The following is an 18,074-nucleotide window of genomic DNA, read 5'->3' as shown; positions in this document are numbered from 1 at the left end:
TGGGGTTGGGGGGGGGGGGGGATGCGTTTGAAGGCTAGTTGGACTTCCATGTTCACTGCTAGAAAGAAAAAAGCTGATAACTAAAATGACATACCTAGTGGTAGCATTGTTCCATTTGGCATGGATCATGGGCAATCTTCACAACTCTGTGCCCTGTCTGTGATCCCGGTGGACATTAATAATCGCACGGCACTAATCGAAAAAGAGAAGAGTTCTCCCAAATTCCCTCGTCAACACTACTCCCTCAACCAACACCACCAAGAACAGATTAACTGGGTATTCATCTCATTGACTTTGTGGGAAGTTATTGGTGCTGATTGGTTGCGACATTTTCCTACATGTCAGCAGTCACTGCACTTCGAAAAGTAATTCACTGTGTGAAGCACTTTGAAATGTTCTGACCTGATACGGCATGATTAGTATTATCAATAAATATATTTATTATTATATATTGTTCCAGAAATGCCTATGTCTATAGCTCAAAATCTTGCAATTGTTTTTAAACTGCTGTTTTTTTTTGCAGGGCTGAAGAGCAGGAGGAAGAAAGACACAACACTGGAGAGATTGGTCGAAACTGAAAGTGGACCAGCTTGAGCAGATTGTCTGGAACACTTAGATGCAGATAAACTGCTGTTACAATTAGTCGCAGACGCTTTCAAGCAATTAGGGAGCTATCATGCCAGTGCACTGAATTCCAAGCCATGAGATCAAAGCTTGAATCTCAGTCTTTTACTTCTCCAATTCATTCTCCTTTGGATCAGAAAAGTCTCTGGTTTGATCGCTGGCCTATACTGAATTAACTGACCTCAGCCATGCTGGCAGTAGGGGCATCGCAATTAGCCCTGCGAAAGGGACATCAGCCAGAGCCTGCGCCATCAAGCTCACACCATCCAGAGAAGAGTGCAAGCTCATATACCAATGGATACAACCTCATACCCCACCAGACCCACCCCATAACACAAACTCATGAGATAGACAAAAAAAGCCTCAGAGAATTTAGGGTATACTCTGGTAAATTCCTTTCCAACTCCCGAAGGCAAGTCTGCTCCTGATTGCTATTGAGCAACTTCTGTTGTAAAGTGTGCAAATATGGGTTTGGGGGAAGCAGCTGAAGAGATAGTGTCAGGCTTGGTTGTGATGCCCCACACAGCCGACGCTCACTCTTCTGTGAAGAATGGCCGCTGGAGTGAGGAACTGGTGGTCAGTCGACACCAGTTACATCGTGCCCCAGCATCAGCCAGCAGCTTCAGCAGAGCAGAGAATAAATCATACACCATAGCCATGTATTCTTCAGCTTACTGGAAATTGGAACCCAATTACCTTGAGACACAATTGAGAATTTGTAACTTGCTGAATTGCTAATTTCGCAGGAGTGGAAGGTTCACGTCTTACGTTACAGAAATGCCTCCATGGACTTTGAAGCAGTCATTGAACAACAGATACAAAAATAAAGAAGCTATTTCCTTCACACTTGTCTCACTGACGTGGGATTTGTTTTGCTTCCCAATGAAAGATGATAGCAGCTCAGACCGAAACGTGGTCTTATGCTGTTGAAGAGGCATTTTGTTTGAATCTAAATATAGGTTTTGTCAGTAAAAGGATGATCATTTTTATCTCTGAAAGGTTGCACAGCATGTCCTGCTTCTTGTCAATTAACCCTTTTATGGCCTGAAGGCTTTTGGCACTTTTCCCAGGGCAATGGGCTCCCCACAGTGCAGAAACAGGAGAACCGAGCTTGTTGTTTTAATTCCAGTTTTCTTCCCACCTTTCCTGAAGGTGCTAACCCATGAAGGTCAGAGACCTACAGGCAGAGGATGCCCTCTGGCACCTAGGGTAGGCAACGTTGGTTGGACATAATCCAGGAGGTTTCATCACATGACCTCCAATCACCCCGCCCCCAACATTCTGCCATTGGTCACCCAACATGCCTATCCTCGGTGCGCACCACCATCCTATGCCAATTGGAAAGCAAACAGACTCTTCCTTACCCGATTAGATAATTCTTAACCGTTAGTGAAACAGCCTCCACCGCCCATCTCTTATAACTAATAAATGAAAAAATGTTAAAAATATCATTTCTTTCAATGCCCTCTATGACTTTTCTCCCCGGGTTGCTCGCAGCAGTGTCCTGGAAATTCATCTTTAATTCCTGGAGACTCTGGGGCAATCCCGGAGAGGTGGTGAACCTACTGGCACTTCATCAAAATTCTTCATGTGTGAGGTTAATCAACGAGAATGGAGAAGGTCTTTGACTGTGGAGAGGATCATAGGCAATCCTGATTCAGTCCACGCTAGATAACCACACACCTGCACTTTCCTATGGTTGGACAGCGAGGTGATGCCTTCTTCTAGGGCTGTGTCTGGACTGCTCTATGGTTGCTGGCAGGAAGACCGCTGTGCAGGACAGGGCTGGGAGTGAATCAGGCTACATTTACCTTACACGCTGCATGCCCTAATATCAGCCCCGGCTTCAGTGACAGTGCTGTAAGATAAATGAGACAGCACCACTGCCTCTGGAGCAGCAGAGAGAAGCACCTCAAGCTTGTTTCTCACACACCACCAGAGCCAGCAGAATCAGTGCTGTAATGCAAATGGCTGCCACCTGCCACCATTTTATTTTGGCCCTCGGTCCATCTGCACAGACTGACGATAATTTTCAGAACACTGCTGCGAACAACTCGGGAGAAAAGACATTAAAAAATATTGCGTGTTCTTTTTTCATTGTCTTTGAATGCTTTTATTTATTAGTTACAAAAATATTGGAGATGGGGGGGGGGAAACGGCTGTTTGACTGACAGTCAAGAATCATCCAATCAGGTAACGAAGGGTCTGTTTGCTTTCCAATTAGCGAGGGAAGGTGGTGCGCCACGAGGATGGACGTGTCAGGCGACCAATGGCAGACGTGGGGGGGGGGGGTTGGAGGCGGGAGGTCATGTGATAAAACCTCCTGGATTATGTCCAACCAGAGTTGGCAACCTTCGAGCACCAGTATATTACAGGGCGGCCTCAAGTAGAAACAATTCCAGAACATGAACTGAACATCACTGTCTGCTGTTCCCATCTCGTCTAAAGGGAACTAGCTGGCCTCTGTCCGCTACCCGCCCAGTGTCAATGTAACTGCAATCGCATAGAGAGTCACACAAGTGGAATTGTGACCTAACTAAACAAGGAGCTGAATCTGACCGGAGCAAACAAAGGCGGAGAGATCTGGCTGATCTAAGCATAACTTTTTGAAATTTTAGTACCAGATTTCAGTTTAAACATGGTTAGATTTGAAAATTCCAAATTTATAGTAAAGATGGATTTAAGGGGAGGCTAGATAAGCATGAGGGAGAAGGGAATGGAGGGTTATGCTGATAGAGTTAGATGAGGAAGGAAATGAGGAGGCTCGAGTGGAGCATAAACGCCAGCATGGGCTGTTTGGGCCGAATGGCCTGTTTCTGTGCCGTATATCCTATGTAATCCTGTGTAAATTAATCATCATCCTTTCCTGTCATGTCAGTGCTTTCCAGATTCTCTCACTATTTTCCGACACTAGACAGAAAAGGATGCTTTTCCCTGTCTGTAGATTTACTTCTTATTTGAATAAAACTCTCAGTGCCCCCTTCAGGATACTTCAACAGTCAGCATGCAAACCCAACCGGAATCACCTTTCAACTCAAGCCTACATCGCAGCATTCTTGGAGAATGCTGTTTTCATGAATTCCCCATCCTGTCCACAAAGCTATCTCTTCCACAAATATTGATAATTGTTCCATCTGCTTTGACAGAGGAAATTATCATTGGAGAATGATGCCACTCAAAGCGCTGACATTTCAGTGATATTTGCTTAAATGCCAAAATTGATTTAGTGGAGCTAGAATTGGGAGAGGAAGCACCCGACTCCCACCGAGACTGATTGGTAAGCTAATAGAGGCAGAGCAACATCATGCAAAGAAGCTACTAAACCTCCAGGGGAAGTGGATATTCCCCACTGCATCTCAACGGAAAACGGGTGCTGCTCATTCGATCGAAATGGAAAATGGGCCTTTTCCTCCAGATTTCCATGGAAATAGACAGATCCCGATTAGACTTGATGAAAATGAACACTGCTGCACTAGATCACCATGGAAAAGGGATACCCTATAATCCCCTCCCCTTACACACAAGTATTGGCTTAAAAACATGGCCATGCTACCGCCATACTTGAAATCAGGAATTCTCCCCCCAAAAAGGCTGAGTGTGCTGGGACAATTGGAGCTTTCAAGACTGAGATTGATAGATTTTTGTTAGATAAGCGTATCAAAGGATATGGCAGGTAAATGGATTTGAGGTACAGAGCCATGATCTAATTGAATGGCGGGGCAGCCTTGAGGGGCTGAGTGGCCTACTCCTGTTCCTATATCCCATTGAAAAGGATCCAGAGTCTTTGTCTCATCAGAGTTTGATGCTCGCAGACTTATCCAAAATGATCTGATTGGGGTCACTGTGGTGCTGCACTGGAGCAAGCGTGCAGACTCTGGCAAATTAGCATCTGGTTGGGATGTGACAGCAGATTTTTTTTTTGTCAGTTCCACCTGTTGTCTCTTTGTGGAAGAAAATAAGGAAATGTTGCGCTCACCTGCTCACTTCTGTCAATGCCACTCAGAAACCAGTGTCGTAGCTCCCTTTAAGTTGGCAAGGTAAAGGAAAACGTCCACTAAAAACTGCACAGTGACCCAACAAAGAGGCAGCTTGATTTTAGGACAACAGCCAACTTTTTCAATCCACTTCAGCAGAGCGCTATCCATCAAGTCAATAACACCAGTTTCTTTGTCAATTATAATGGAACAAATCATTAAATTCACTTGATTCAGTTTGTAAGTGCACTGTCATTGTAAAGCTGACCCATACCAGCCAGGCAGGCCCCCAGTATTATCCCTGCTTTATGCTGACTTAGCTGATCTCAGTTGGGGCAGCAACTGGAGCATTACAATTGGCCTCAGTGCCTACGGGTTAGGGAGCGGGGAATCAGCCCGGCTTCCTCTCCTGATCACTATCCGGGGATTCCAAGTTCACATCTGTGGAGACTGGGTGAGGAAAGAATGGGCCTCGGCTGTGATGTCCTCATGGAGTAATAACCTGCCATTAGTCACTGTCTGGGCTCGGACATGGAGAATGGTGATTGCATGAGGTATCGGAGGGCTGAGGGTACCACGGAATCTCAGACAGAATAAGCAACTTCGAACAAGGAAGGAAATAAAGGGGAGAATTTTGTTTTTTAAGGGGTGGGCTTATTGGGTCAAATGGCATTTCCTTGTTCCTAAATAAAAGTACTCTCTCTCAGCTCAAATTTATTGGTGCAAAATTGCTTTATTTGCAACAGCTTTATGTTCATAGCCTCAATGAGGCCATGTTGGGGAGGGTCTCTCTACTGGGCCCTTCTTTGGTTCACCATAGAAAGATCAATAAACTGAACTGCCTTGATGAAAGCTTTCAGAACAACTGCAAAACAGTTTCTCAGAGAAATTGTAAAGCTTAAGGGGACAGCACAGTAGTAAACTGATCCCTACACACTGACATATTTACAAATATAGCAGAGCCATGGCAACATGGTTAGCAATGACGACATCATTCCACTCCAAACTAATGTTATTTTTGCAGGAACTGAGAATGTCTGAAAACTCCGGACCCTGGCTGTAATGACCTTTAACCCACCCAGTGCCCAGATCAGGAATACCCGTCAGCAGAGCCTCTTCCAGGTTCAGACAGGTAAATGTGCAGCAAAGATTAGCCTCCAATGGCACTGTCAAAGATTGGAAGCTAAGCATGCTTTCCTGATGCTTAGTGAAGTAGGAGATTTTGCTGGGCTAGGGTTTTTGTTCTTATGAACAAGAGGTAGTTCAGACCAATTTGGATCGATCTTTCAGGGGTCAGCTTATCCCTAAAAACCTAGACAGAAATGATTCTGGCAGAGCTCCATGAAGAAGTGGACTGTTCTCAATGTGTGGGATGTCTTGTAAACCTGGCGATGCAGAACAATCAATTGAATGCATTCACTCCCACGTGTTGAGTACAGACCTAGTCTTTTCCGTACGCACTTGGAGTTATATATTTAATAACTTACAAAGCAGAAAAAAAGGCCAACAACAACTTGAAGCTACTCCCACACACTGGTCGAACAAGCTAGTGAAAGCAGTTATCCAGTGTCAAACGCATAATTCATACTCATCGACATCTTGGAGCAGGGACAGTCTGTGCAAGTTCTAGGATGAAACCTGTTGCACAATGGGCTGGATAAAGTTTGTTCCAAACGTTCAGCTGTATTGAATTAACCCCTTTTACCCTCGAGAATTTCAGGAAATCCAATTATTTTTCCAATGGGAATTGGACGGTCAGTTTTGGCTGGATACGTGGGAAAGAAATCAAATCCCTTTGTATTGATGTCACTCTGGTGATGTTTGTTAAATGAAACTGCCATCTCCAGGTGCTGGTTTAAAATGAGATCTGAAACAAATAGATTTGATTCCGGATGAGTCGGAGCAGTCAGTGCTCCACTGAGTTCAATGCAAGACACAGCACAAGCTAACCTGATACCAGCCAAAGCTGTGCCAGGACAAAGCATGAAGGAAGTGCTGGAGGGCTGGAATCCAGCAAGGATGTCATTGTAAATATAACAAACCTATACTACCAAACCCATCCGAAACACAGCAATAAACCTGCACTACCAAAACCATCTGAAACACAGCAATAAACCTACTACCAAACCCATCCGAAACACAGCAATAAATCTATACTACCAAACCCATCCGAAACACAGCAATAAACCTGCACTACCAAACCCATCCGAAACACAGCAATAAACCTACTACCAAACCCATCCGAAACACAGCAATAAACCTGCACTACCAAACCCATCCGAAACACAGCAATAAACCTGCACTACCAAAACCATCCGAAACACAGCAATAAACCTGCACTACCAAAACCATCCGAAACACAGCAATAAACCTGCACTACCAAACCCATCCGAAACACAGCAATAAACCTGCACTACCAAACCCATCCGAAACACAGCAATAAACCTGCACTACCAAACCCATCCGAAACACAGCAATAAACCTGCACTACCAAACCCTGATAAAGCACATCAGCAAATCTATAATACCAAGCCCAGCCGAAACACACCAGCAAAGCTACAGGGCCAAGCTCAATCAAAATGCAACATCAAGCTGCATTTTAAAGGGCCCTCATTTCATTGTAAGTGTTTGTTTAACCTTTTTGCATTTCTTTTAGAAACACACTTGTGTATTTCATGTTGCAACACACCGTTCCATCCCTTTCACATGACATCATTTTGACAACAAGTTGCATTTAGATATCACCTTTAACATAGAAAACCATCTCAAAGCGCCTCACAGCATCTAATAAAAGAGATGTACGCGAGCCAAAGACGGAGATATTAAAAGGGGTGACCAAAAGCTTGGTCAATGAGATTAGTTTTAATGAGGGTCTTAAAGGAGGAGTGGGAGGTGAAGAGATGGAGGGGTTTAGTTTGCAAATTCCAGAGTGTGGGGCCTAGGTGGCTCATCAACGGTAGGGCAAATGGAGACAGGGATGCACAACTGGTCAGAGTGGGAGGAGCGCAGAGTTCCCGGAGGATATTAGGGCTAGAGGAGGTCGCAGAGATAGAGCGGGGCAAGGCCATGAGGACATGTGAACCCCAGGCTGAAAATTTATAATATTAGGCGATTGGGAGCCAATGTAGATCAGCAAGAGCAGGGATGATGGACAAGCAGAACTTGATGCTGTGTAGAATATGGATGAGCTGAAGTTTATGGGGGGGGGGGTTCAGAACTTTAAGTTAAGTCTTGTCATTTCAAGTGTAAGCACCCTTTTAACAATGTAATAAGTGTTAATTACTGCCAATCACCCTCTCTAGCACTGAATATTAACTATTACAGGTATGGTGTCACATTCCTTCAGGTTTGAATTGTTGTTGGAGATATTAAGAATGTAAAATTTTAAATTTTCATTTTTTTTTAATACCTTGGCCTCTTTTTTCTCTCTCTCAATCCAATCTTTCCTTCTCGTTATTTCTCTTTCTGTACCTGATTTGACATTGAATTCACCCTCTCTAACTTACACTTCCTTCACAGTCCTTGCTTTGTTTATTTCACAATCCTTCAATCTGATTGGTTAAGGAGATAGACAGTCGGTTGCCCTGTTCACTCAGGTCCTAGATGCTCTGTATCCCTTGCTGTGACGTTCAGAGCTCACACTTTCAGCAACTTGCTGCGCAAAAAATTTATAAAGACATAAAAGGGCTAACTAATGGCAAAGGCCGTTAGATGCCCTGCTACAGCGAAATCTGCCCCATTAGGTTTCATTAAGAGGCAGCTGATCGACAATGCCAGCGTTCGTCCGGGTGGCAAATTGAAAATCTATCCTGTTGACTCAAGCTAGGGTTTGGAGTCTTGGCTTCATTTATAAGTTAGAGTCAATGGGCTATTTAAATGTGGAGGGCATCACATTGAGCATGATCCTGCCCCCACCCAATCGTCACACATTCACTTTTTAGCCGGTGATCAAGAGCAAGAAACCTGCCTGTTTTATTGGCGTTCTGAGGCCAATTGCAGTGTACTAGGTAAGGTAACAGAAAGCAGTCAGTGACCACCTTCATGAGGGGGAGAACAATGTTTTGGTGAGGTATTCAAAGGGTTAACCAGAGCAGACCATCTAAAAAAAGATAATTCTGTAGAAATCTGAATCTTGTATTTAATCGAATGCAATTAGATGCCTGTGTAGGGCACAGTATGTTTTCTTCATGTGCAGAATTTACTTCAATAAAATAGAAATGCAAATTTAATTCATTTTTTATTAATAGGCGCTTTATTAAAGTTACACAATCTGATTGGCTGATGAACAGGCTCCAATTCCCTGGTTGGATTTCTGCATTGAGAACTTCATTTAAATTTCAAAAGTGGCTTTGCTCTTGTTCTTAAAGGGATCAACTGCCAATCTTCCTCCTAATGGTTATAGGAGAGTCTAGTTAGTAATTGATGTCATCTAATCGAGAGTTAGTTGATTGCACTCTTCCCTCTGACAGAAGGTTGTGGGTTGAAGCTCCACTCTAGAGCTTGAGCATATAATCTTGGCCGACACTACAGTATTGAGGGAGTTCTGCACTGTCAGAGGTACCATCTTTTAGATGAGATGTTTAACATCCACCTAAACTAGCAAATGATTTAAGATTTTTCAAAGAAAAATAGTACGATATCCTGGCTAACAGTCCTCCTTTGACCAATAGCTTTCAGTATGCAACATTTTTATCAATATAACAGTCACAGCACTTCAAAGTAATTCATTGTATGTAAAGCACTTTGTCACTGTTGCAGGATAGGATAAGTTGCGATAAAAATGCAAATGTATTTCTTTCTGCTTCTTCATTTGCCTCTGTCTTCATTCCTACAACGTTGGTCGTGTCCTGCATGATGAACCCTTGCCCTTCACCCTGGTTCCTCAACAGAAAAACCCTATAAGCGAGTAATTTTAACCTAACTACCCGGAGGGATACTCACAGGAGTGGATCGGATTGCCTGTCTTACACCCTGCCTGATTTTACTCTCCATTGACTGGAATTACCCCTGCCCCCATATCAGTTGAGTTAGCATTGCAGCCTTTGCCAAGACCAAAACTAGCCAGTGGGCGAGATGTGGCAGAGCTGGGGCGAGGATCATGGCTCAAGTGCTGATGTTTGCTTAGCTGATGATGAAAATTCATTGAAACCCTTAATAATTATGTCTCCACAGTGTGAGACACAGAAACCAAACAGGAAAAAAAAACTGATCTTACATTTTAAAAACACCAGGCTTTTAGTGTCTGCTTTTCATTTTAGAAGACTCTGCATTGCTAAACTTGACCACTCGTAACTGGGAAAGCTGGAATCAATTAAGCCACTTGGCTATCACCTTGTGTACTAATCAGTCTCGAACATGGGTCCTGGTACTGAATATATTGATTCGTTGGAGTCACAGCACAACTAAAGCAGATCAGTCATTTAAATGTTTTGTTTTCGATCCCATAGTTTACAATTCATGGAGAATGAGAACTCAATTTAACTCCATCTAAAAGCAGGAAGGTATTCACAGTCAAAGCAGACAGTATCTCCTAAATGGGTCTTTATAGTTTCGCCTAATTTCTGCCAATGCAATAGAATTGAAGACACAAATCAGAGGTTTTATACAAACATCACTACAAAACACATTACAAACAGCAGCATAGGGCCCAGCACCCAGGCGGGGGATTAACACCTAATGCAATGGAAAAGACTTTAGAAAATCTCCATTAAGGTAAGACAACTGCAAAAGCCAGTTAGCTCTTACTGGCAGAATAGAACATACTGGGAAATGTGTAACGAGCCAGCACTAAAATCTAAACAGAGATACACAAATGAGGAAGACATCCTTGCAATCTTTAATCGACACGTATACACAGTAACAAGACAAAGGATAGCTACTATGAACGAAATGTCTCGATGGGTGGTGCCAGGAGACAGGAAACACTCAAAAGGATTGCCTACAGTAGTTGCCTAGTTTTTGAGAAGAGGCAGCACACAATTGGAAGACCAGTCTCCCTGAATGCTGCTACTTCTCCTCTGTCTCTACATTTAACAATGTTCAGGTCCAGTCTATTGAAGGAAACATAGATGAAATCTGCTAGTAATTGCCCAAGGGGCTCCCTAGCTTTCTCTGTGGGTACATGTCCCACTTGACATAGTATCACCCATACAGACCTAGAAGGTCCCAGGTTCCTTCTGAATTAGCCAATATCATTCAGTCGGACTGCTACAATTGTCCCACGTGCCTCTGGGCTACAGAAGGTGAAATCATCCAGTCTTTCTATGCCTGATGCTACCTAGTTATTGCTGCTGGAAAGTGAGAGTGCCTGTGTGCATATTCCGGGTGAGGACAGGGTTGAGCTCCATTGTTACGACCACCCCCACTCCCCTGATCAGAAAGGTTGCCGTTCCTTATAGTGCAAGCTCTAGCTATTTACAGATTACTTAACAGGCTAGCCCGGATCTGAAAACAAGGCTAAAACAGAGCAAGAGGTGAACGTTCTCTTCACCCTCCCCCATTAAGAGAGGAGTAACGGAGATAGAGGTCTCACAAAGGAACCCAACGGGCTACTGGCCGAAGCAGCTAATGAAGGGTGAACGTAAAGCACTACTGATAGAAGAGGGTGGTCTACTATTCATAAACCGAACCCTGCTTTAATTCACCTGCAGAGAACGACATCTCGAATCCACAACCAGTAATAAAAAAAGGGGGCACTTCCCCAACCAGTCAACCCATTCCTCTCCTTTATAAAGTGAGCTGATTTTTTTCCCCAGTGTTTAACAGATGACAATCACAACACACTTATCCAATGATTGAAAGCAGTTTTCATTTTGCAATAAATTATCCATTAGCTGCTGCCAGTAGTTAGTCCAAAGAAACCATTCACATAAGGTAAGTGAAACATTGGTATTGTGCTGGTCAGAGACGGGAGGGAGTCGACTGAAAAAGCTATTTTCAAAACCAAATATTTACAAGTTCCTCTAACCCTGACTGAAGTGCTATGGGGGAAAAATATGGACTTGAAATTCCAGATTTTTGCTAAGTCACAGATGCCTATACGAGAAACTACCTTTTAAGTCATCTTTCAGGATCCTTTAAGAGAAACAGAATCCAGCAGAATTTTTTGTAAAGGCACAGAAGACGAAGGGTTAGTCAAAAGACAATTGTATTGAGATTAATGCGTTTCCAGTACAATCGCAAATTGCTAATACATTCATGATCATTAACATTGCAAAAAAAATCACATCAAATAATTAACAGTCAAAAAGAAATCTGAGGAGGCTTTTGTTACCTTGCTTTCAGTGTCAAACGGCTCCTGCATGCACCCGGGGTGAGCACTCGCCTGAATTACCTTATTAGCTGGGTTTCTAACACTCTAAAGGATTCGGCAAGCATACAGGCAATGCATGGAGAGCTTCACTGATCACCCATCTGGGGGCTCTTCTCAGCTCATGTTCTTAACTAGTTGTCTCCACACCTGTCCTGGCCCTGCACTTCAGTCCAAATGCTACTCCTTGGCAGAACTAGCCGGTAAAAGGGTAGGGGGAAACAGTCCTGGAAGTCTGCTTGTAGTCACAGCAGCTGTATACAGTTGAAAGCCACCTGGTTCTGTTGTGCCTTCTGCAGTGTGTAGATCCACGGGGGTGGAGTGGGGGAGAGGACAACAGCCGTGAAAGTGATTTGTTTGTGTGTGGATATGCAGTGTGTCTCTCTCTCCCCCTTCAGTGTCTGTGAAACACTCTGCGCGGGATTGGGGCTGAGCTCCCACCTCATACCTCTGTGTGATACCAGGAGCGCACACAGTGCCCTCATCTCACAGCTACTCCAAGCACCAGCCTCCAGCATGTAGCAAAACCTGAACTGGAGCTTGCACAGAAACTGGACTGGCTTCTGGTTTTTTTTCCCCCCCACACAACTGTATTACTGATCCATTTATTTTCTTTCTTGTACATAAGAGAAATACAAAACCAAAGCTTTCACTGACACAATCCTACATAAAATGAGAAGCCTCTTCACTCAGATCTAGGACTTAAAAGTAAATATTTTACAGATTTCCCCAACAAAACAATTCAGTTCAGGGGTTTAGAAAGCTGTAAATATTTGTTTTTGACGGATTTTTTTCAGTAGAATATTTTGTTTTTTTAATGACCTGCTCAGTAGCACGGTTTTAATATAAATGGCTTTTTTGAACTAACAATTAGCAACAGCTAATGGACTTTCCTCTTTGTTTAAACCAATAAAAATACATTAAACAAATACACTAACAACCAGTCCAATAAACCCCGAAACAAAACTTAACCACTTAAATTAAAGTTTGGTTGTTTAAACCAACTACGCACTCCAGTCCCCGCGGCGCCCACCGGTCTCGAAAGAGCTCGAGCTCGCCGGCGGACACCGCGTGCTCCATCTCCAGGGCCACCCGGCCGCGAACATGGCCGCGGAAGAGAGGGAGGCAATCCGGCCGGACGACCCCCTCGATCGCCCGCTGCCTGGACCAATTAATGGCTTTCTTGGCCAGGCCCAGGAGCAGACCCACGAGGAGGTCCTCCGACCTGCCCGCTCCCCTCCGCACCGGGTGACCGTAGATCAAGAGCGTGGGACTGAAGTGCAACCAAAATTTGAGGAGCAGCCCCTTCAAATAATGGAAGAGGGGCTGCAACCTCCCACACCCAACACAAACATGGAACACGGACTCCTCCAGACCGCAGAACAAACAGGCGGCCCGGGAGTCCGTGAACCTGCTTAGGAACTTGTTGCACGGGACTGCTCTGTGCAACACCCTCCAGGCCAAGTCCCCAATAGAACAAGGGAAGACTCCCGCATAGAGAGCCCCCCATTGGGGACCTCCGCCTCCGCCGGAAGGTAAAACGTCACGCCACGGCGTGTCCGGACGGCAGGCGAAGATGGCAAAGTGGAAGGTATGCAAGAGCAGCCCGTACAGGAAACCCCTCCGCGCAGAATGGAAAAGCACGGAGGGCATCTCCTCGAGACGGCTCAAGTTGTGAGGCACCAAACCCCTAGGGGAGCTTTGGGGCAGGGCGCCGATAAGGAATTCCGTCCGAACGGGAGTAAGCCCGGGCGGGATCGCCCCACGCGCTTGAGCCGCCTCGATACACCTCGTGGCGCCGGGGCGCAACTTCGCCTTCACCGCCTCGATGGCATCGACCGCGAGCCGGACGTCGTCCCACGACATGCGCCGCGCCAACTCCTCCGGCGCCATCCAGCCCGCTCCTCCGCCATCGAGTAGGTCCCCGACTCTAGTCACCCTGCCAGGCACAGCCCTCCGCTCCGCCAGCCACCCAAACTCACGGATGCGGAGGTGCGGATTCCTGAACAGCGGCTCTCGAAGGACAGCCGCCATTCCTGACGGGGGAGAGCTCCGCCTGGAGGCGACGGAGTTCCAAACCCATAGCAGTTCCTGGTAAAAGACAGGCAGCTCCTGCAGGCTGGCACGCCTGCTGCCCACTTCCAGAAACAGGAGCTGCATGTCGTAATTGAGGCCGTGCAGCTGGCGGAAGAAATACGTCGCCAGCGCACACCATCTGGGAGGATTCTCGACGTACAGGTATCTCTGCAGCATCCGAAGACAGAAAGTCGCAGCCTGGGTGCGAAGGCACACCAGCGCCTGACCGCCCTCCCTAAGCGGGAGACTCAGAACCGCGGCAGCGACCCAGTGTATCCTGTTGTTCCAGAAGAAGTCGACGAGCTTCTTCTGTATCTTGGCGACAAACGCAGGGGGGGGGATCAGAGTAACCAACCGGTACCACAACATGGCGGCCACCAGTTGGTTTATGACCAACGCCCGACCCCTGTAGGACAGCACTCGGAGCAATCCTGTCCAGCGTCCTAGGCGAGCGGTGACTTTGGCCTCCAGCTCGTGCCAGTTCGCCGGCCAGGCGTCCTCGGCCGGGCTGAGGTAGACTCCCAAGTAGAGGAGGTGCGTGGTACTCCAGGCGAAGGGCCTGAACTCCTCCGGCAGAGAGTCCACCTGCCACTGACCCACCAGGAGTCCAGAACATTTCCCCCAGTTGATCCTGGCGGAGGATGCGTCCGAGTAAATCTGCTGGCATTCCCGCATCCTCCGCAAGTCAACGGGATCCGTGACCACAAGGAGCACGTCATCGGCGTAAGCCGAGAGGACCACCTCCACGCCCGGCCCTTGCAGAGCCAATCCCGCCAACCTCTTCCGCAAGAGGCGCAGGAAAGGCTCCACGCAAATGGCATATAACTGGCCGGACATGGGGCATCCCTGACGCACCCCCCTCCCGAAGCGAAGGGGCGCCGTCAAGGACCCGTTAACTTTAATCAGACACTCCGCGGCAGCGTACAGAAGTCGGATCCGGGCGACAAAATGCGTCCCGAACCCGAATGCGCGCAGAGTCCCGAAAAGATACTCGTGATCCACCCTGTCGAACGCCTTCTCCTGATCCAGGGAAAGGAAGGCGACCGACAGACCAGCCCTCTGGGAATGGTGGACCAGGTCCCGGACCAGATGGATGTTATCGTGAATGGTCCGGCCCGGGACCGTGTAGGACTGGTCGGGATGGATCATGTGGGCCAGCACGGTGCCAAGGCGAACAGACATGGCCCTGGCAAAGATTTTGTAATCCGTGCTGAGGAGGGAGACCGGGCGCCAGTTCTTGAGGAGGTGGAGATCACCCCTCTTAGGCAGCAGGACGATCACCGCCCTGCGCCACGAGAGGGGCATCTCCCCGGTCGCCAAACATTCCCCCAGGACCCGCACGTAGTCGCCCCCCAGGACGCCCCAGAATGCCCTGTGGAACTCCACGGTCAGCCCGTCCAGCCCCGGGGACTTCCCCCTAGAGAGCTGGCGGAGGGCGCCGGACAGCTCCTCCAAACTCAGAGGAGCGTCCAATTTTTCGGCGCCCTCCAGGCCGACCTTCGGCAGGTCCTCCCACAAAACTCTGCGCGCGTCCTCGCTGGACGGATCCGGAGAGAACAGAGCCCCGTAATAGGCGCGGGTCTCCGCGCGGATTCCCTCCGGATCCGAGACCGGAGATCCGTCGTCGGCCAGCAGCTCCAAAAGCTGCTTACGGACCCCCCGTCTTTTTTCCAGCAAGTAGAAGAAGGGGGAGCCGCGGTCCAGGTCCCGCAGGAACTGGATCCGCGACCTCACGTACGCGCCTCGGGACCCGACGAGCTGCAGGTCCTTCAGCGCGCCCTTCTTCTCTTCGTACGCCAGCCGCAGGGCCGGGTCCTCGGCGACTTGACCGAGACGGGACTCCAGGTCGAGGCTAATGGACTTTGGAGAGTTCTACAAAACAAGTCTCAAATTGGGAAGTAATCGAGAAGTCTCTTTGTCCGTCAGACTCCCCTCCTCTCCTGAAGGTTCCGATTCTTGCCGGGGTAAAGCCCATGGCCACTGGCGTCATTTAGGCATTTCACCCAATTGGCTGCTTTTCAGATGTGAGCCGAGCCCAATCCCCTTCTCACCCAACCTGCACACATGTGCACTTTCAGATTTGAATAGTGACCACGAGTGGGACCCCAGCTTACTTCTTCCCCTCCAAAGTGCAGGGGCACTTTGAGGCAAATTATAGCACCTCCTAGAACCACCCAGGCTCAGCTCAGCTAACTCAACACAGACCATGGATCAATCCCATGACAACAACAACAACTTGTATTTATATAGCACCTTTAACCTAGTAAAATGGCCCAAGGCCCTTCACAGGATTGTTATAAGACAAAACAAAACTTGACACCGAGCCACACAAGAAATTAGGGCAGTGATCAAAAGCTTGGTCAAAGAGGTAGGTTTTAAGAAGCGTCTTAAAGGAGGGTAGAGAGGTTTAGGGAGGGAGTTCCATAGCTTAGGGCCTAGGCAGCTGAAGGCACGGCCACCGATGGTTGAGTGATTATAATCAGGGATGCTCAAGAGGGCAGAATTAGAGGAGCGCAGATATCTCGGACGATTGTGGGGCTGAAGGAGATTAGAGAGATAGGGAGGGGCGAAGCCATGGAGGGATGGGAAAACAAGGATGACCTACAAAGTTTATTTGTCACATGTATTTCTTTATCGATGTTAACATCTTGGTAGGTGGTTGGGAGGGTCTTGTGCCTCGGAGCAGGAATCATGGTTGATTCATCTCCTTGCTTACCAAAGAACACTGAGGTGAAATACAACACCCCAACTGATGTCTGTGCTCAGATCAAGCAGTTTAAGTGCAGAACAAGAATTGGACCTTGAACTTTCCTGACCTGCACTACACTGTACTATACTGACCTGTACTACATTTGCTAACTGTCCAACCAGGGAACCTGTGAAAGAATGTTCTTTATGGTTTCTTTATTATAAATCATGCCCCTGACGGCGATGGACGCTGGGGTGGTAATAGATGCTAGGGTGCCATTTTTTTTGGCAACAGGTGAGCTGAGTTGCCAGTTTTCAAATTACTGGTCTGTGCAAGCTGACAGCCAGAATCTATAGTTACAAATGGAACTTTCGAACATTGTCTGTATGAACCTTGCTCTGTTATTACCACCAGTGCTATGAAAACACAGCAGTATAAATGAGACAAATTTGGACAACAACTGATTTAGCAGTGGCTGAAGTCCCATGTCATAAATAGCTTATCAGAGATGGAGCCACAGGCAACATGTATTTGACAAGGGATATTGGCGTCACAGTGAGGCACACTATACTGAATCTAACCAAGTCCCTGGGGGGCATAATTAATGTGTTCCATCAGACTGTCCCAAATTCAGCAACTGCATTTATTTTTGCTGTTAATAATGTCAATACTTTGTATGATTATATCAGAGTAAGATTTTAAACTATTTCATTGTAAATCCTGGGCATTTTAAAACTAATTTTTATAACTTTGTCCCTGCCCATTTAGTTTTTTTTCAACTGGCAGATTAATTCAGGGAATTAACAAATAAGTTCAGTTAACTGCTCACATGGGTGAAGCCAGGGACAAGGAGGGGTGACCGCTCATGTGGGAGTTTAAGATATCTGATGCCTGTGGTTTAAGTGGCCTCCCCTGGGCCTACTTGTCCTCAGCTCAAAATTCCAATGGACCAAATCACATCCTATCCACTCCCACCTTCCTGGTCTATTCACAGTACTCAAATGTGTATTCTCTGACATAAAACATTCCCCTGTTATCCTAATTCCCTGCTGAGCAATGAATTAGGATCATTCATGTTGACCCTGTGAGTCTATCACTCACCTCTTGCTCGCCAACAGATGCAGGACACCAGCTACGGCTCAGTGACATAAACCCCCACTTAACGTTGCTGAACCTCAATGTGCCCTGGCAGCCGGTGGTCTGAAATTTCCCCTCCTGTTTACGTTTTGAAGGGTGAATTTGGAGCATCCGCTGCGGTTGCACTAAATATATGCACAAGTGCAAGATTGCGCACGAGCACTTGTTCAAAGGTTGTATTCGAATCGTTATGCTGCGGGAGTCAGAGGAGAGTTGCATGGGGCCAGCAATGTGGAAACATCAAGTTCCATGCACCCGCAAAAAT

At 46.8% G+C, this 18,074-nt stretch overlaps 1 protein-coding gene across 1 annotated transcript in view; it reads right to left on the bottom strand.

The window, feature by feature from the left end:
- The window catches only part of LOC147108294 (semaphorin-6B-like), a 789,919-nt gene extending 777,419 nt beyond the window's left edge, over positions 1 to 12,500 (bottom strand). Inside the window, exon 1 of the mRNA XM_086004876.1 lies at positions 11,872 to 12,500. The gene's annotated coding sequence lies outside the window, so the exon portion shown is untranslated. The remainder of the gene's footprint in view (positions 1 to 11,871) is intronic.
- Positions 12,501 to 18,074: the final 5,574 nt, after the last annotated feature.

Source organism: Somniosus microcephalus, chromosome 13 (genome assembly GCF_052327205.1).
Source record: "Somniosus microcephalus isolate GS21.2 chromosome 13, FLI_Smic_1.0, whole genome shotgun sequence".
Taxonomy (NCBI): Eukaryota; Metazoa; Chordata; class Chondrichthyes; order Squaliformes; family Somniosidae; genus Somniosus; species Somniosus microcephalus.
Note: the sequence above shows the minus strand (reverse complement) of the source record. Positions and strands in the feature narration are given on the sequence as shown.